We start from the raw sequence: 19,871 nt of genomic DNA on the forward strand, positions 1-19,871 counted from the left end.
AGAACTGCTAAAAGCCAGGGTGAAGAGTACCTTTGCTTCAGGACTGCTAGAAGCCAGGGTGAGGTGAGAGCGTCCTTGGTCCAGGGAGGTGGGATAGCCCAGCATCTCTTCGCTGTGATGGCTTGTCATTTTGGGCAGTGTATTTACACATGTGAGGCAGAGACTTTAGAGACCACTTGCACATCAGTAATCCTGGAACCAGTGTGATGGAGAAACAGTACATTTGGATTAGCAACCAAAAGGCACAAGGATTTAGAGAACCTGGAATATTTTTCTAATTTATTTTTTTTTCCCCCTCCCCTGCCCATCTCAAATAAATTCAATGATGCCATGAATCATTTCAATTCATTTCAGTTTCAAATGTTAGGGTGCTACTATCCAAAGCATCTCTAAAACTTGAACAGTAAAAAGAGAGCTAGAAACATATCTGGTGCCTCTGATACAAGCATTCCTGTAAGATTTCCTATAGCTTCTCTTAGGACTTTTTGTGCTAATGGCTGAAGGATGTAAAACTTCTATTTAACCATTTCAAGATATAATAAAATTCTGGCTAAAGTCTGATTCCACACAAGAGAAACTCCATAGAATATTTCTCACATTTCCTGATTTGTTTTCTTTATCCTTATTATTTCAGCATCTTAATTTTTCTCATGAACACCATGAGTATGAGAATACTAAGGTATTGCTGGATACCTTTTGGAGGTACCAAGAGGGAAAATGATGGTCCAGGATATTTACCTAGTGTAACTTTGTTACTTGTTTTTCAACAGATTCAACAGTAAGCTGGGAGAACCCTAGGAGAATGCAGAGAATGCTTTGCTACATGGAAAGGAATCCACAAGAAGGAAAACCCCCAAATAGCCTCACCAGATTTTGGATCGAGCCCATTAAAATGCTGTGCTTTGGACAATGATCAAAGAAGGGGCAAAATGAATCACCTCTATTTCTGCAGAAAGGTGGGTGAGGCAATTTTTTTTTTTTTTTTTTTTTTTTTGAATAGGCAGCAAATGTTTCGCTTATCTATACTGTTGACTGGGTGGGGAAAAACGAAACAACAAAAAAAAAAAGGCCTGGACTGTGGCATTCAACTGTATGACTATGTTTGCCTGATGCTTTAGGTTAGACTCACTACCTAACAATTCAGTCTTGTATTGCTGTGTCCCCTCTACAAATAATTCAAGCCTTGTTGTATTGGGTGTAACAGCTGTAATAATAGAGTCCCTTCAAACCGCTCAATTGCAGATGATGACCGTGATTAAGTGAATGCAATAGAAGAGATGAAGCGACTTACCAAAGATAGTAACATCAGATATAGACACCAGGTCTCCTGGCTCCCAGCTGCCAGTGCTACTAACCAGGCGTCATATGGTAAACGTCAATCATGCAGGCAGGGGTAATGGATGGTGTAAATTAAATGGCTGCAAGAAAGAAATTTTCATGCTGAATTTGCATAGTCTTGAGGACAAACAATTGACAACAAAATAGGCCATCACATCCCCGGTGTCAGACACTTTAAAGTTGGAAGATTGTTAAATCGCTGTGCCTGACTTGTTGAACATGCTTGCAGCCTTTCAAGGAGGTAACACAGTCCCTATTTATAAGTTGGTTGTAACTTCTGTTCAGGTTTAGACAATCACCTAGTCACCCCAGGATTGTTTTTTCTGTTTGGATCAAAGCAGAATCTCTGTGCCTTCCTATAGAGACCACCAATTCCACCATCTCTTTTGTGCATGGACATTTTAAGGAGTGTGACTCTCTTGTCTGTGAGTGGAGAGCAGAGCATTGTTGAAATCCAAGCTAGCTTTGCAAGCAGTGGCTGTGTTGCAAGTTAAATCATGGTTCTCTTTGTGCCTTGGAGAAAAACCCTGAGTGTACCACTATCGGTGTCCTTCTGCCTAAAGGCGATAGATAAGGCATATCTATTTCCCTCAGTTGCTTCCTGTCTACACAGCAGCAGTATTTGGACCATTTTGCCTTTGCGGCCAGCGGTCAGGCTGAGTTGCAGGAGCTATGTGGGCAAGCAGGCAGTAAGGAAATGGAAGTCAGATTTAGAGGGAGATACCTGCAAGCGTTAAAGAGCGAGTCATTCTGATGAAAGAGTTAAAGGGTCTTGTATCAAGAGCTGTGCTTGGTTAGTGGGGAGACAGCCACACTGAGCATTGCCGAGGTCTTGTTTTTGTCTTGTACTGAACTGTCAGGCTCTGTGGATGAAACCCTGACCTCAGTAAAGTCAGAGTTTTTTTTGCCAAAAAGTGAAAAATACCCAGCCCTGTATGTTATATCAGTACAGCAACCAGTGCCAAATGTCTATATCTGCCTGCAAGACCTGTAACTGAAAAATTACAGAGCCCGAGTGGCCAGGCTGTACGTAGAGGAGGTGCAGCAGCAGCAGGCTGGCAGGAAGGAGCAGGCAGGGCAGGGCACTGTGTGAAGTGCTCCCACATCACTCGCCCCAGCTTTTCCTGCTCCTCGGCTCAGCAGAGGCTCTGTCTCCAAAACACTGCATCTACCACCATCCATCAAAATCCCTCTTGCTTTCTGCCTGGGCGTGAAAAGCCCTGAAAAGTTTCTCTTAGGAACTTAACTTATTTATTACCTTTCAAGATGTTGTTTTTGTTTTTTTATTATTCAGTTAAATACAGGTAATAAGTAATCTCTCTACAGCAAGGAAGAAAAAAAGAAAGGCACTCCAGCAGCCTGAAAATACTGAGGAGTAAAAAGAACTGAAAGTGTTTTCTTAAATTGCATTTGTGGCAATGGATCCTTGTGCATACTATCATGGGTAACATAATGCAAATTGCCAAGGCTGACAAAGCTGCTGTAGAGCCAGAAGCTTTTTTGCTTTCAAACCTCAAGTGAAATGGAGATTGATCTCAGCTCCCAGCTTAGTGGTTAAACAGATTTTGCCAGTCTATGTTTCTTATCAAATCAAAATAAAAATGACACTTTCCTTTATAATAATATAGAAATGTAAATATACATATAAACTTGGAATATAATAAAATTAATTACCCTAAATTGGTACGTAATACCAAGTAAATACATAAGGAAACAAAATCATTAATTGATTGGGCTTCTTATTATAATGAAACTGTTTGCAAGGATTAACAGCTCCTTTCTGATACACTGAACTCTGCCACGATGTTTACATTTCCATATATTTTTAATGATCACATAGTTTACCATTTGAATAAAACAGCACCATATGCTTTAGCTGTATTAAATACTGCAAACATTGAACGCTAAATATGGAATAAATTATCATGTAAAGATATTTAATACTGGCAAGTCCCTCTAATATGCCACATCAGTTTAGTTTTAATAAGCCAGGACTCTGCTAAAATTAAATGCCTCTTTTTATTAACTATAAAGTAAAAATGTTTAATAGGAATGCTGGAATGGAGCATAGGCTGGACACAAATGTTTTCATTTTGTTTAAAACAGAGAAAGACCATTTATATTTTCTGAAACAAATAGAAGCATTTTCATGACTTGTTTTTTTCTAGGGTTTTTATTTTTTTTTTTCAAGTGCAAGTGGAAAATTATTTTATTTAGAACTGCTTTCAGAGCAAGGAATGGAACTGTGCAATAATAAATGCACCAAAGACTGGCTGTAATTTGACAGCTAGGACGGGCTCTGTCATTTCACTGAAGGGTCATGAGTATACCACTGGAAAGGGAGGGGAAAGCCAGTTTCTAGTTTCTTCAACAGCAGCCCATATACATGGGATGTATTTTTCTAGTGTAATAATTTAACGATATGTAGTCATTTTGATTTTAGTATGACCCAACACAGCCTAGAAACAATTTTCAGTATGTGACCAGGAGACTTGCATGCTTACCATACTCTGAGGACAGACCTTAGTGGAAAACTATCTAGCTTGCCTTCCTCTGTCGACGAAAGGAGTTCTCTCTGAGTCTCCTGGCTGTTCTGGCTCCACCCGTGGAGTATCTTAGAGGGGCTGCTCCTAGTAGTAAATAAGGAAATCTGGGGCTCTGCTCATTCTCTTCTGAAACTACCAAGTGGATCTTGACACCAAATATGTCTTTCAAAGAAATGACATTTAACCAAAAGCTTGATCTGTAATGGGATACTATCTAAATCCCATAATGGAACTAATTTACCAGATTGGTTTGGAGGCATATTAAGGCAATATAGGAACCATGGTCTGCATCACTGATAATGTTATCTATGCACTTGCTAGTCCATTAGCAGAGTGATTCATCTGAGAGTAGCAAAGGGCCAGACCACTCTCCCAAACATGCAAACATCTAGAGAAAATAGATCACAGAAGCAACTAAGCAGCTGTTCCCTTTCCTGCCATACCTGCTACTGGTGTATGATGGAGCAAATGTCCATTAGGGCTCATACTATTAACAAGATTGCATGTGCCTCTTTGAAAAATGTCATTTGAGATGGATGTGTTTTTCTAGCAGATATTACATGTATCTGCAGTCCCTGAGCTTGCTGTTCAATTAGGGACAAATCTCAAACAAAATACACAGCTGTGAACTACTGAACTTAACCTGGCATTAGCCAGCATTAGAAAGGCATGCTCTGATAACTTCAGCAGGCGGAGGAGGTTATTTAAGGGAATGTATTCTCTGTCTCATATAATCACTGAGATTATTTCTCGCTATCTCTTCCTTCTCCTCCCCACCCAGAACCAGACTGCAGCTGCAGAAACACCAGCTGCGTTGGCAGGGGTAGGCACAGCTTCAGGTGTTGGACTGCTGGGGGTTGCAGGGTGCAGCGGGCCCCCCTGCAGCCTAACAGGGCTGTGCTGTGGTGGGAAGCAGGGTCATCGGCTATGCCACCACCTTCCACGCCAGACTAGCATGCGGTTACAAGGTCGGTGTGCATGCAGTTGAGCAGCAGCTCCAGTTAAGAGACTGGTTTCTTTCCGTGCCTGGATTATAACCAATTGTGTCAGAGCAATATGAATTTCTGTGTAATACAGTAAACAGGCTCAGTTTGTTTGGAGAGAAAACTTTTTAAAGGTACAGTCAGAAATAAGAACAGCTCATCAGCCTGAGCATATCATAAAATTCCACTTCAAATAAGTATAAGCAGCAATGCCCAAATAATCCCTAAGTGCCTGTAATTTATTGAGTCCCCCCAGGTATCAGCATCACTATGGTCAGGTAGAGATAAGTGGATTAGTTCTGGATATGAGCATCTGAACTTATATTTCACTGCTCAAATTCATGCCTACTGAATTTGAGCCTATCATCATGTTGTAGGGCCCAGATATCTAAATTTGCTATGGTTTAACCTGTCCAAGCTATTTGAGGTGAAATAACTTGCAGGGATACAGATGTTCTCTGTGTCTGATGGGGAGGAGGAGCCTCCTCTAATATCCTGGCAGTATCACTGTTCATATCTGTTTATTTCCAAATAGAGGGAAACTGCCTCATTTGGCGTGGTCAGTGCTGACTCTCACATTAATTGGTTTTGTTCTGCTTGTCTCTATTTATCTGTGTGTCCCCAGTTACTTTGACACCAGCTCCAACAGCGTAGGCAGTTTAGCTTTCCGCTTTTCACTGAGGAAAAGAGATGACAAGAAGCCTTTTTCAGTGTTGTTCCACAGCAACATCAAATGCATATGTGAGTCCAACGTGGTGTTCAGCATTGCTTGACATTGTTTTCTACCAATCACTTAGATGGCTGACATTGAGACTTTTATTTTTCTTTTTACTGTTAAAAATATGTATTTATTAAATGTAGGCATATCATTGGCTATTACTACATTGAGGAGATGACATTTGGAGAGCATAGGTACTCTTAGTCTCTGTTTTTGTCTTAGCATCTTCAAGTAATGCTTTCTCTTCACTCTGAAAATAACAGCAAGGGGTAGGTGCCTCCACCAAAACAAGTAAATCTCTGCCCGGTTTGATCCAGAGGACAGTTTCGTTTAACCACCAGACAGATCCTTTTCACTTGATTTGCTTTATATCTTAGTCTTATTTCTTCTCCAGAGCCTCAGCACAGATTTGGCTGTTTCTTTTTTCTATAGAGTCTGCAAATTCGTGTTCTGTTTATTGTGGAATCTGCCTTTGATTTTGTATATTTGCTGCTGTTCAATCCCTTTAGTATGGGATACTTGGTAATGTCATGATGTTGTTAACTGGCTTCAGGACATATTGGATTGGCTTTCTGGATGGGAAGATGCTGAAAGTCAATTTCAGGCTCTAAAATCAGTCTTTATATGGGGGTACTGCATGCAGGGGTCCTTCCCATCCAAGCCAGCCCTCACGTCTGCCTGGGTGTTGGCTGGCAGTCCCAAGTGTGACAAAAGAGGATGGTTTAGAGCTCTTTGGCCCAACACAGCAAGCAGTGCTCAGAAAGGTTGCCAGTTATGCTAGCAACCCTGAGCTCTTTAGTCTTAGGACAATTTTGAGCTCTTTGGTCTCTCCCCTTTCCCTTGGTATCTGCTTGTTTTCAACCTTACCATGTTCACTTTCATGCAAAGTGCCTCAAATTCCAGTATTATAGTTTCACTGTCAGCCACCCCTGAGTTAATTGGAATCTCTTAAGAACTCTAAGTGCCTCAGAACCTGCTATTGTCAGAAATTAAGGCACTTCCTGGCATTCTTTATTTTGGCTGGTGTCCTAAGTCAGCGGGTAGCCCAGCTTACAGATTTCCCTGCCATTTCGGCTCTAGCTAGGCTTCAAGGCTGTGTACTGCTTGAAATTGCATGGAACAGTAGCTACAGCATAGTGAAGATGCACTTGAGCCAGTAGCTTAGCTGCCAACTGAGGCTCTACTTTAGTTGGGTAAGCCAGACCTTACCACCCAGGGTAAGCTAGACAACAGCAAGGTGGCTTCTTGAGCCGGCAAGGTCATTCTCAATTGCTGGTTACACACTGAGGTCAGGCTGAATGCTTTAGGCCATCCTGTAGTAGCTGCCCTGAAACTTTGGTTTCAGGCAGCCACTGCTGTGAGTGTCCTGCACCATATGGCAGGAGTCTCCTCACAAAGCTCCAGGTAGTTCCAGTGAGCTTCAGTGGGATTTGATAAAAATAAAACTTCTCACTGAGAGATGCCCTCATTGAGGGTTGCAAACGGCTGTACCTGAAGCCAGTGAAAGAGGCTTCTTTCCTGCAAAGATGTCTTCGTGTATAAGGCTTCCCAAAGGGAAGGAGAGGTAATTTTCATTGCTCCTCCACGTGGGTTGAAAGTGATGGGCTGCACCATCTGCCTAGTGTTTGCTGGTAGAAGGAAAGCAGAGGCATGCTCCCCAAGCTTTGTTTCCCACATGCTTTTCTCTTCTGCAGTCAGGAAGAAGGGAGAGGATAGGAAGACAGTTTGTACAGTTACTTTAGCTGTCCCTCTCAGAGGTCAACACAAAGAGGCAACCACACTGCAAAAGGATTAGGAGAGCAAAATAATATCCTTCAGCCATCCAAAATGCTTCCACTGCATCCCCAGGACACAGGCTTTGCAACCTCCAAAGATCTCTTTTGTCCAGTTAAATGAAGGGGAAGTTTCTCACATTTTTCAGGATATCCCAGGCACTCAAGGGGGCTGAGGGGACAAGACCCACATGTTCACTTCTCCTTGTTACAGCAAGCCACTCTCATCCACTTTGTGTCACTTCCTGCTTCTTTTCTTTGAAAGGCAATGACAGTCTTGATATGTTTCCATTTCCCAGCTTTCAACAATATCAGGATTTTTACAGAGAAGGACAAACATATTAGTTGGAATTAATTCTATTTTGTGTGTTTTACCATCAAAACAAATACAGTTTCTGCAGATTTCTGGGAAACATCCTGGTTTATTTTACTTGTCTGGGCAGTGACTTACTGGCTGTTCACAAATGAATGATTCGCAGCTTGAGGTACTGATGGGAATTCCTCTTTACAGACACAAGTCAGGGGGAGAATTTACATTCTTAAATGTACTGATATTAGCCAACCCTGCACCCTGACTATATCAATATTAGAGAAATACAAGTGGTAGCTGCCTGTGGAGATCTTCTTTTACCAGCAGCCTCCTACCCCCTGTGTCCAGTGTTGTCTGCTGCACCTTACCACAACACTGCCCTGCTGTGCTGGGAAGCTTCACCTTATGAAGGAGAGCTACTTGGTACAAACTGCATGGGCACACAGAGATCAACAGCTAATATGAGAACTTGTTAAACTTCAGGAACCAAGCCCACAGAAATAAACTGTGTTCTGCTGTGAGACTACTTTTTTGTTTTTCCTTCCTCTTAAGAAAAACAAGTTTTACTTTTCTTCTTTCTTCTCTTTTTCTAAATTTTCATTCTGTCAGGTAGTAATGACAAGATGTAATTTTTATTCAAATGAGTGACAGGTGTAATTACAGCTGTGGGCCAAGATTTTTGGTGCAGCACTGGTTACTGTAAATAACGCAGTATCATATGTAAGGTTTAGGTTTAGTTGCTGACACCTCAATCTGTGAACACTATAAATGTGGTGGCATTTGCACACTGCAGAGTGTTAAGAGTACAGACATTTCTAAATGTTGCATGCCTCTACTCAAATTTTTTGGTGCTAAAATGCAAATATTTATTTCCTGAGACCTTTTCTGAAATGAAGGGCAAGCAGATTTCTACATGCGTTGGCTTCTGGAGGCCAAAAGACTGTTCCTGTGGTTAAATAGAAGGTTTTAGATAATCGTGACCTTCCCAAGGCTGAGCTTTTTTGCATTTCCAATCTATATTTCAAGCACAATAACTAAGCCATACTAAGTTGTTATTGAGACAGCTAAATGAATGGCAGTCATGCTGATGGTTAGTTACCACCCCATAGAAAGTCACCACATAAGTGTGTACTAGTATGTGTATTACACATAGGCCTCCCCCATGAAATTTGGTTACTTGTTTGAATCTCAGCATTGGAGAGATTTTGTCATTTGAATGGGTATTTAGCACTGATGTGGTAAATTGAGCCATATGCTCTGTTATGTAGCTTACAGCTTACTGTATTGTACAGTACCTGTATAATTCAGTCATTTACTTATTGGTGCCCTGTAAATTCCTTTGCTAGAGAGATTTTTTTTTATTTTTTTTTTTAATGTATGATCTCAGTGGCAGGCAGTACTTCCTTCCCTCTTTTGGAAAACTTCAGTACACTGAGCAGCTGTTCTTTACCATTCAGCAGAAGAACAAACAGCCCAGCCATCCAAGTGAGAAAGGGCTGTAGTGAATCTTGTTGAGGGGTGAAGCTGAGAAAGATCCTCTATGGTGTAAGGCTATAAATCCCTGACTATTTAAGTACTAAGAATTGCTTCAGGATCAAGCTTCTGATGGTAGGGCCTTCTTTTTACCAGCTAACAAGTAGCTATAAAATGTAGCCTGAGCTCTTCAGAAAGCAAGTTTTCATCCAGACCATGAAGCTCCACGGTAGCTGCAGGGCAATACCATATCAAGACCCTGTGCTTGCGTACAGCACAGTCATAGCAGCACAATACTGGTCCCAAAATCACTGCATTTCTCAAAACAGACGAAGAGGATGTGTGCCTGTTAGCTGTGTATGTGTGGTCCTTCCCCAGCAGCCTGAACAACAGCCATCAGTTGAATGGGAAGGTGGCCCTCTACTTTACTGTGCCCAAACCTCTGCTTTCCAGGGAGTGACCTAAGTTTTCTCTGCTGTCTCAGCAGCTTTCACCCACCTTTCTGTGGCAGACCTCCCTTCCCCTGCCCATTCCTCATTGCCTGCACCCTCCTCTTTGGCGCTCCCTGATCTCCTTGCAGCCCCAAGCTTGCAGCTCTCCTCAGAGGCCCTCACTGTCACACTGAGGGGTGCCCAGTGTCACTGCTGCCCCCAGCCCCACTGTGCCCTCCCACTCATGCAAGGCTGGAAGTTCAGAGAAGGGGAAGTGTCCTGGAGAAAGAGGAAATCCAGCAACCTTCCCCACTCTCACAAAAAGCCCAACCTCTACGTGTGGTTTAGTAAGTGGGGTGTAGCCTTACACTGGTGGATCTGGGTTAGGAGGTGGAGTTCGTGAATGGAAAGTCCATCTTTACTTGATGCCTTCCACAAATGAACAGATGTCATTCACTTATAGTACATAGGGAATGGAGTGCACCCTCAGTAAGTTTGCAGATGACACCAAGCTGTGGGGAAGTGTCGATCTGCCGGAGGGCAGGAAAGCCCTGCAGAGGCTTCATCAATGGACAGAGGCCAGTGGGATGAGGTTCAACATGGCTGAGTGCCCAGCATTGCACTTTGGCCAAAACAACCCCATGCAGCGCTACAGGCCTGGGGGAGAGTGGCTGGAAAGCTGTGCAGAAGAAAAGGATCTGGGGGTGCTGGTTGACACTCACCTGAACGTGAGCCAGCAGTGTGCCCAGGTGGCCAAGAAGGCCAATGGCATCCTGGCTGGTATCAGGAATAGTGTGGCCAGCAGAACCAGGGAGGTGATTGTCCCCCTATACTCTGGTCTGGTGGAGCCGCACCTCGAGTGTTGTGTTCAGCTTTGGGCCCCTCACTACAAGAAGGATGTCGAGGCCCTGGAGTGTGTCCAGAGAAGGGCTATGAAGCTGGTGAAGGGCCTGGAGCATAGGTCTTGTGAGGAGTGGCTGAGGGAACTGAGGTTGTTTAGTCTGAAGAGGAGGCTCAGGGGAGAACCTATTGCTCTCTACAACTACCAGAAAGAAAGTGGTGGGGAGCCTGGGGGTCAGCCTCTTCTCACAGATAGCTAGTGATAGGACTAGAGGGAATGGCCTCAAGCTGTGCCAGGGGAAGTTTAGGTTAGAAATGAGGAGACATTTCTGCTCAGAAAGAGCGGTCAGGCATTGGAAAAGGTTCCACAGGGAGGTGGTGGTGTCACCGTCCCTGGGGATATTCAAGGCAAGGTTGGACGTGGTGCTTGGGGACATGGATTAGTGGGTGATATTGGTGGTAGGGTGATGATCGGACCAAATTATCTTGGAGGACTTTTCCAACCTTAATGATTTTATAAGTGTGCAAAGTTCCTTACCTGTATGGGCTAGAAATCAGCAGAAACACAGAGTGAGTTTTATTGCCTCCCCTGAAACTGAAGTTGTGTGGGAAGGTTTTCTTTTCTTAATATATTTTCATGAAAAAGCAAGCCAAGTCTTTCATAGTTAAATTCACAAAACTTCTGATGTAACTCTAGGGTCATATTGCAATTTGTTTGCATTGAGAGCAACTATTCACTGTGGTCAGCAAGATATACTGAAATGTTTGTGAAAATAGGCAAAGTTTGGAAGCTCTCCCTTTCCTTACACACCAGGCTTGAGAAATGCAGAAGTTAGAACTAAATTCTTAACCTGCTGTTATTTCCAGCAACAACAACAGCATTCAGAATAATCTCAAGTGCCTTCAGAGGGTCAGTTCAGATAAGCAACCAAAAGTTCATTTGATATAATCTGGAAAGTTTATCTAAACTTCTTGTGTCTGCATAATTGAGTTTGAAATCTTGCAAGAACAGGCTTGTTCTCTGACTCTGTATAACACACACTGTATCTTCTACATGTCTGCAGTTTCCAAAATGTTAATCTCCAATGACCCAGAATAAGTCAACAACATTTGCAGTCATATGTAACACTTGCTCTGCTCAAATATGGCATTCCTGCTATCTTTATAAATGGCATCACCATGGCTTAAGCATGGGATGAAGATTTGAGATGCAATAACCTTTTATGCTTCTTGGCTTAAATGATATCTCCTCGCATCCTGCACAGCACATAATACTAGGTTTCAGGTGACTAGTTCTAATCAGCTGATCGATGTGATAATCAAAGTTAGGGCTTGATTCAAATACCAAAGCACTGAGTGCTGTCTTCAGCTTCCAACTCCCAACTCATATTAACCTCGCCTGTTGTATTGTAAAGTTTATTTTCCCAGGTTCCCTTTTCAAACACATTGTAGTGTTTTGTCTCAAAAGCACTTAGCACCAATTCATTTCTGCTAACCCACACGTCGATAAAATTAATCATACCATCATCTTACAGTGATATAGCTCTTTCCTGCTAGTGCGTCTCTGTCGATGCACAAGTGCAGAACTCTGAGGGATGAAGCAGGCTTTGCTCTCTGTGCCTCCCATGGGATGATCCTACATCTCCCAGTGTGCTGTAACTGGGAAGTTAGGGGTGGAGATATTTCTCAAATGGGCAGAGGAGCCCTGCTGCCTGCTGGAGGTTTCTGCTCTTGATAAGGGAATGTCACGTTGGCAGTGCTTCTAAGAGTGCTTCTATGTCTGTCCTCATGGCGAGGACAGTCCACCTACCAAAGTGGTGCCTGGTGGAAAGGGTTTTGCAGCAGAGCAGGGAGGCGCTTATTTAAGGGGAGCAGAGCAGGAACACTGCCATCAAACTGCAGAGTTGCTGCCTTGCCAGTGCTTTGTAACACCCAAAAACATCCCTTCTTCCACTGCTTTTCTCCCAGTTGTGCTTGGTACCTCTCACATACCTTTTCTCTTCATCTGTGTCCCCAGCCTCCTTGTGCATCTTATCCATCTGTGAGATGGGAGAGGTGCTTTGAGTGCAAGCTGTGTGTTTGACTCCTGTGAGCCACCCTAGTTTTAAAACCCCTTTTAATAGCTTCAATGACATTCTCATGAATCATTTATTAGGTGCCAAGAGATGGTGGCATTGGAAGCTGCTTTTAAGATTTTGACTCACAGCAGTATAGGTACCTTTGCTGGTTATCGTTGCTCAGTCCTCCACATGGAAAATGTCACTAGCATCTGGTTGATGGGCTAATCTGCTTGTTCACATGCCCAAATTAACTTATGGGATTTTTGAAGGAATTTAAGTGGTGTGTAAGTAAAAAGCAACAAGACCACTAGGTACCTATTTTAGTCACCGAGGGAATTACAGCCCTCCCAAAATGGGGGAAAAGAGCAACCTGCTGTTCACACCACCCACACCAGGTCCTTAGCGCAGAAGAAGGAGCATGTGATGGTGTAGTCACCAGCTTTCAGTTGGCACAATGTATTTACTCTGTGGACAAGCATTGCTGAGGAACGCTGCCCAGGGGTGGGTGGCTGGTGAGGCCAGGGTCAGCACCTGTTCTTCAGTGATGAAGATGACTAAATAGATACAGCCCTCCCTCTCTGGAGGAAAATGAACCTGTTGAAGCCCCAGTTAATAGCAGGTGGCAGGATTCCCAGGGAAGGAGCTGTGCTACTGCTGCTGAGCATTGTGGCTCCTGCTGGAGTTTCTGTGCCTGGGAGGCCTTTCCACTGCTTCCTTTGTGTCAGTATAAAGGCTGTGGGTGCTGTTGATATCCTGTTAGATGTCCTGTGGAGAGACTTGTTGTGCCCTTTGGGAAGAGCTGCTTCCCCATGGGGACTGGCCTGGTGCTGATGCTGGAACATCTCTGGTGCAGAAAGATTGTGAGGCAGACCTCTGCTTGCATCTCTCAGCCTTCCTGCCTGCCATTTCTAAGGGTGTGCCACCAATTAACATTGCTGCTTTGGGAAGTAGTACAGGATAATGTTAAAGGTTTATTCCCCTCTCCTTATAATAAAAGCTGGTAAGAGGAAAAAGGCATAGGAAACCCATGAGCTCATTTCTGCTGTTTAGTGCAGGATGCAAACTCAAACAGAAAGTACATCAGCTGATGCTGGTACAAAGAACATCTGCTGATGCTGAGTTTCCTCCTAAACAAAACCAACTAAGAGGAACTGACAGCTATGCTAGAAGCATGACATGCTCTCATTTTAGGTAGTAAAAAGTCCCTGAAGTTAACTACAATGGTAAAAATCATAGAACTTCCTCTCCCTCCCCCTCCCCACTTTGGCCCTTTCTTCCACCTCCACATCCCATCTCACACAGAAATCAGAAGCAGCCTGCACCTGGGTGAGTGAGCCCTTTCATTTCCCCAAACATGCAGGGCCAGTGCTGTCCCAGCTGCTGTGTTTGCTGAGACCCCGGTGGCAGTGGTTAGACTGGAGGTGGAGCCCGTTGAAAAGGGATTGCATGGAAACTTTTATGCCCAAGGAGCCTTGCTCTGGTTTATACCAGTTGTCCCTGCCAGCACAGAGGAGATGAAGTGTACCGTTCCCATGTAACGCCAAGGGGGAAATTGTTGTGCTGCAGGTTCAGATTGCAGAGATCAGGGGGAGATGCTGGTGCTGGTGGGTACAGCTGGGCAAAACAGTCCTTGGGGAGGGAGAAAAATAAATAAGGAATCAAAAAGGTTGCATTTTCAGCTCACACTTCACATTTGGGTTTTACCTTAACTGAGAAATGTCCAGGAAACAGGGCTTAGGAAAAATAAAAAATAAAAACAACAAAAAAAAATACAAAAGAAAGAAAATATAAAGTGAACTATTTTTGTTTGATTCTGGTCAAGTATAAGTGGTATTTTCTCCTTGTCGCATTAGTGTTTTAATTCACTGAGAAAACTGAAGTTTTTGGTGACTTTTCAGTTTGCCCAGGGAATGAATAAAGAGAAGTTATTCCCTACATTGCATCTCTTAGAGTTACTGACTAGCCTGAAAGTTATTTTGTTGCGTAAGGGGGAGAATTCCTTCATAAAAGGCTGCTTTGTAAATCCTTTTAGCTTGCAGCTACCTTACTCTAGTTAAGCATGAAGGGCCAGGTCAGGGTCTACCACCTGAAGCTTGCATATTTTTTACAGGGCGTGTAAAGGAAGTAGAAGATGACGGCATTGCTTAAACGCTTCACTGATTTTACAAGAGTGAACACCCTTTTTCTATGTTTAAAGATAATTAATGAGTGAAAAGTGACAAAGGAAATATAGTGATAAGAAGCACCATTTTTACAAGGTGGGATCTTTTATTCCCTGTGTGATGAAAAAGCCAGTTGAGCAATACTATTTACAATATTGTAATGGGTATTCCTGTGTTATTTTAAAGAGCTTTAAGGGATGAAAACAGATCTGCTGTGGAAAGTTATTAGAATTGCCAAATAGGACGCACATGCCTTGACTTTGGAGAGAAGCATTTGCCTTTCTATTTTTGTTAAAGGCATTAAATATTCTACGTGCATACTGGCCATAGCATTAGATTTAAGACCATAATTATCAACTCTGGATCACACCACCTAGTATATTGTTCTCAGTTCATATAAAGCAAAGGTGAGATTGTCTTCTGTCAGAGAACTGGCACTTGTCCAAGGGCTTTAAAACTTCTCCAAGGGGTGCACCAGAGAGGCATGTTTTACTAGAGCAGATTCCAGTCTGGTGACATCTTAGTGGCAACTGCAGTATGCCAGAAAGTAAAATCTCCAGCTAATTTTTTTAGCATGAGGAAGGACTGCGCGTTTGCCATTTTCTTCACTAGCTGCAAAGCAGCTGTAGTGGTGTAAAAGGGGCGAGGGGCTCTTGCAAGAGCCCTTCACCCTTCCTAAAGGGTGCCCGAAAAAAGCAGCAGTGGGTGGGAGCTGCTCCTGCTGAAGGGAGTGGTGGGTTTGGCAGCTGCCCGGGCTGTCCCCAGCAGCAACAATGCTTTCTGGCCAGTTCCTGGCCAAATGCTGGCTGTGCAGTGCTTCTTGCTCTTTTCCACATATGCTGAAGTGTCCAAGGTGGTTTCTGCTGAGCAGATATGGGCTGTTGCTGCCAGGTGACTTCTGCACCCCATGCTCTTTCACATAGAGTCATGAGTATTCATTCTTCCTTTTTTTTTTTTTTTTTTCTTCTCCTGTTTAATCTTAAATGGAAGTTGGTTAGATGTGTTGCTCAGACTCTGTCCCATGAGAGAAGCAAAATTATTGTAAAGATGCAAAGAGAAGGGAACAGAGTAAGTAGGCAGAATACTAGAAACAATGGACCTGAAAATTGTCTGGCAGGTCCTTTGGTTAACATGTTTGATGCCTTCTGTTACCTCTTGGTTAAGAATTGGAAGTTTTGATGGAGTACCTTATAAATTAGATAGCAGGTTCATGTGTGATAGAGAGAAATTTAGATCTAAAAATAAGTGACTGACTGAGTAGCAAGGAACAGTTGAGGTATGGGCTGAAAGAACTTCTGAAATGTAATATATAATTAAATCTTCTTTCTCCTACATGTTCCAGGATTTTTCCCATAGACACTTGCATGTTTAAATGACAAATTGTAAATTATGCTTCATTCCATAGCTCAGCCTTGTGTTTCTCTCATTCAGCAAAAGCAGTAAAAATATTGATTAAAAAATGCTGATTAGCCCGCTGCTATATAAAAAGGATCTGCATGTTCCCTAATTTTGGGAAGGGGGTCACTTCCTGATTTATATTTACAAGCATAATGAAAACAACTTTTTTGCAATGTTCCTGCTGTACTTTCGAATAGCCTACTATTATGTTCCCTTTTACTTTTCTTCTTTGCATTTGAGATCTGATGTCTTTTATGAAATGGTAAGTAAAAGAATGTTGATGAAGCTGCATTATTTGAAATACTCATACCACCTGATGGAAACAAATCAACCCATGATTCTTCAATTTATAAACCAGAAATGTATGTGGAGGAAATAAACATGGTACTTAGAGATACAGAAAGTGTTACCTTTCACCACTGCTTCTTTCTGTACAGTGTTGCGTACAGTCTACTGGTTGCAGCAGCCAGAAATTTTAAAGCAAATACAAAAATTTTAAAGACAAACCTGCCAAGCTCAAACAGTTGGAGCCTGGCTTAAAGAATGCTGATGTTTGCTTTAATATCCAGCAATTTATAGCCAGGCTTTTTACAGCAGCATTCCGGCTGTGCCAAAAGAAAAATCATTAGTGGAGGAAATATTTCTGGAGCTTCAAAATGGTATACGAAGTCTGTGACCTTTTGGGTAGGGGTAGTGATTGCCCCTTGAGGTGAATTGGATTGATCAAATCAGTGAGATAACTGGAACTATCATATCATACTTTTATGAAGGCCCAGTTCAAAGTGTTCTGATTTGCTCTTGTTCCCAAGGAAAGTTTTGCATAAGTCTGTTTTCATCAACTCACAACAAATCGAATTATATGTCTGGCATTTCCATAATATATGTCAAATAGAACTCAGTAGGCCTAGATGCTGATGGAAGAGGTAGATTAACAGATACGGACACATCAGCAGTAAAGAAGCTTTACACTCCCAAGATATGCAATCAACATTAGTGTTTTGCCCCCCACCTCTAAAAAATTTCTCCCTGTGATTTAGAATTGCATAAGTAATAAAATCACTGGTTCCTTCAAGGGATGTGCAGTGGTGCAGGCAGAAAAAACTGAAGTGAAATCTATGGAGTTACCTGAATAGAAAATAGATAAGAGAGCAGGGATATGGGATCCTGAGGCTCTATCTACACTGCTGCATCTGTGGAGAGCCCCCCCCCCCCCCCCCCCCCCCCCCCCCCCCCCGTTGTCTCCACTGCATTGTGAACAAGCTGTCCTTGGCTCTGCTTTGAACTATTCCAACTATTTGTTTCCAAAGCAAACCTGTCACAGAAAGGGCACTCTCTGGTCTTGGGGCCCAGGATGAATTCTTGGCCTTTTATTTGGCAGTATCAACACAACCTGATTGACCAATGCACTTAATTATGTGGTCTTATTTATGCCTAATCAGGGAAGCACTTAAATTCCTACTTAGCCTTAGGCATAGGGTTCAGTCCTTTTGAAACATTTTGCCTGCAGGGTAAAAATAGGCTGAAGTGTAACCAAGAATTGCTGTGTTAAACAGAAGTTTTAAGTGCTACTGAAGTTGTGATTTTCTTATAATGAAGGCTGAAGCCAAGGGGGTCTTAAGCATGTTTAAGGCAAAGCACATGTTATTTTGCTAAACTGAGATCATTGTTTATACTTTCCTCTGAACCGTTTAACATTAACTGGTATAAAGGGAGGATAATACAATATATGGATCATTGGTTTATTTTGGTAGAAAATTCCTTGGCTGCTAAGGAAACTGTCTTACTGCCTTGCAGACGTAAGGAGTCTAGTGTTTAATGAAAGTTCACCAGTGGGAATCCGCACTGCCTGAGTGCAGAGGATAGTTGTTAAGGTATACGTGTTTCTAGCTTCAGTAATGTAACACATAGCATTTCCTCAAGTTCCTTCCTTTTTACCTTTCTGGAGACCTGGGAGTGAATCCTAATGAAGGCCACATATAAGACAGAAAATACTTGAGGCTGGCACATCAAGTTGTGTACAGAACAAGAGGCTTGTGGAAGAAAAAGAAAGTTCAGATTCAGATATAGTATTCAGGCTCAACTCAACTCATTAAAAATGTTTACAGTCTGATTTACAATTAAAACTGGGGTTAGAAACTCTTTAATAGATTTTAAAGCTTAAAAATTCCTATACATGTGCAGTTATTTACAATGTCCCATACGTTTTCATTAAGCTGTGAGAAGATTGCAAGCCTGCTGTATGGTGGCTGTATTTGAGACCTTACAGGGGATGTCCATTTTTCAAAACTCCTGCAGCACAGAAAAATATGATGTGTGTATAAATCATGAGTAACATGGTTTTGAGCAGTGGAGTAAGGTAATTGATGAAGGGTCAGAATAGATTATTCTTCCTTTTCACTCTAAACAGTTTATTTTTATTTCTTTGGAGGGTTGTGGGGATTTTTTTTTTCTGATTGTTTGGTTGGTTTTCATCCAAACTTCAAATGTATTATCATATGAGAAATAATTTGGCAATGTTACAAATAATTGTTTTGCCACACCTGCATTTACAAATATGAAATACTGGGATCCTGGGAGAAGACTGATTGTCCTCTAAAATTTTGACACATGGAGAAAAGTGTTTCACTTATGTATTAAAAGAAGTACGTTGGTTTATGCTTCAGATGGAACATTATAAAGAAAACTTCCCCTATCACAGAAGGAACAATAAAAGTAAGAATATCTCTGACTCAAAGAAATTGTACTAAATTAATTGTTTGACCAGTTGGAAGGATCAAAGATGAAAGACTTGCAGCAATAGCTGTCAGTGTAGCTGTGCTGCCATGCAGCAGCAGACATTAAGCATTAATGGAGCTTATAAAATAAAGATTAGAGGTGCCAAGATGTTAAAAATATAAATTAAGATGTTATTTTAAGATACTTTCTGCATTCTGTTAATGTCCAAAATAATGAATTAGCAGCCTGTTTAATGACAAGGACATACAGTGGTTTGTAATAAAAACTCAGCTAAAACATGCTCAGCTGGACTGTGGATATTTAATAAGGTTCCTGGTTCTTGAGCGTTATTGCACCATTTCTGAAAGGTAGCTAGCTAAACATATTCAGGACAGAGCTGGCAGGGACGGGGTCGTTAGCACACCTAAACGATGTTGTTATTTTGGCTGCTACCTGAGTCCTTTCCGAGAAATGACTCACACCATGGCTTCCCTGAGGACAGTCAGGTTGACGATGAGCTCCTTTCCACCTTGTTGAGTAGCTTCACCCCTGGGGCACCACCTGGACTGCTGATTGCAGAAGCCACACCGGTGCCCCTACTCCTCTCCTCAGGCTCCCCCCTTATCCTCTGCACCCCGTCTTGCTGTGTTGAGTTATGGTGGTGGGTGGCAGCCCAGTTTTAATGGTGGCACTAGGTGTCATAGCTGTCATAAAGCTAGGGTAGCCAAGTAAAGCAGCCAGACTGCAAAGTGTAATTTCACTTCTCAAAGGCCTGTGCAAGAATGAGCATGGAAATACCTAACCTGATAAGTTCACAGTGAATCACCAGGCAGGAAGAATCCTCCAACAATTTTTTAAGTTATTATGGAGAAAAAAAAAAACAACATTAAAAGGCTACCATGACACTGTGTCCTGGAGTATCTCACACATCATGGATTTATACCAATCTGTAAGAAGTGAACATCCAATTTTCTCTTCTTAAAATATTTGAGGAACAATCTTAATACTTTGAGCCACTCTTCCGAAAATTAACAGAACAAAGCATATACTGAAAGACTTGCCCTTCCAACAATAATAAAAAAAAAATAATTTAAAAAAAATCATTAAAGAACTGGGTGCAACCTG

At 42.2% G+C, this 19,871-nt stretch overlaps 1 long non-coding RNA gene across 1 annotated transcript in view; it reads left to right on the forward strand.

The window, feature by feature from the left end:
- The window catches only part of LOC116502295, a 127,546-nt gene that overhangs the window by 65,502 nt on the left and 42,173 nt on the right, over nt 1-19,871 (forward strand). Inside the window, exon 2 of the long non-coding RNA XR_004254555.1 lies at nt 771-956. This is a non-coding gene — a long non-coding RNA (uncharacterized LOC116502295). The remainder of the gene's footprint in view (nt 1-770; nt 957-19,871) is intronic.

This window comes from Aythya fuligula, chromosome 1 (genome assembly GCF_009819795.1).
Source record: "Aythya fuligula isolate bAytFul2 chromosome 1, bAytFul2.pri, whole genome shotgun sequence".
Classification (NCBI taxonomy): Eukaryota; Metazoa; Chordata; class Aves; order Anseriformes; family Anatidae; genus Aythya; species Aythya fuligula.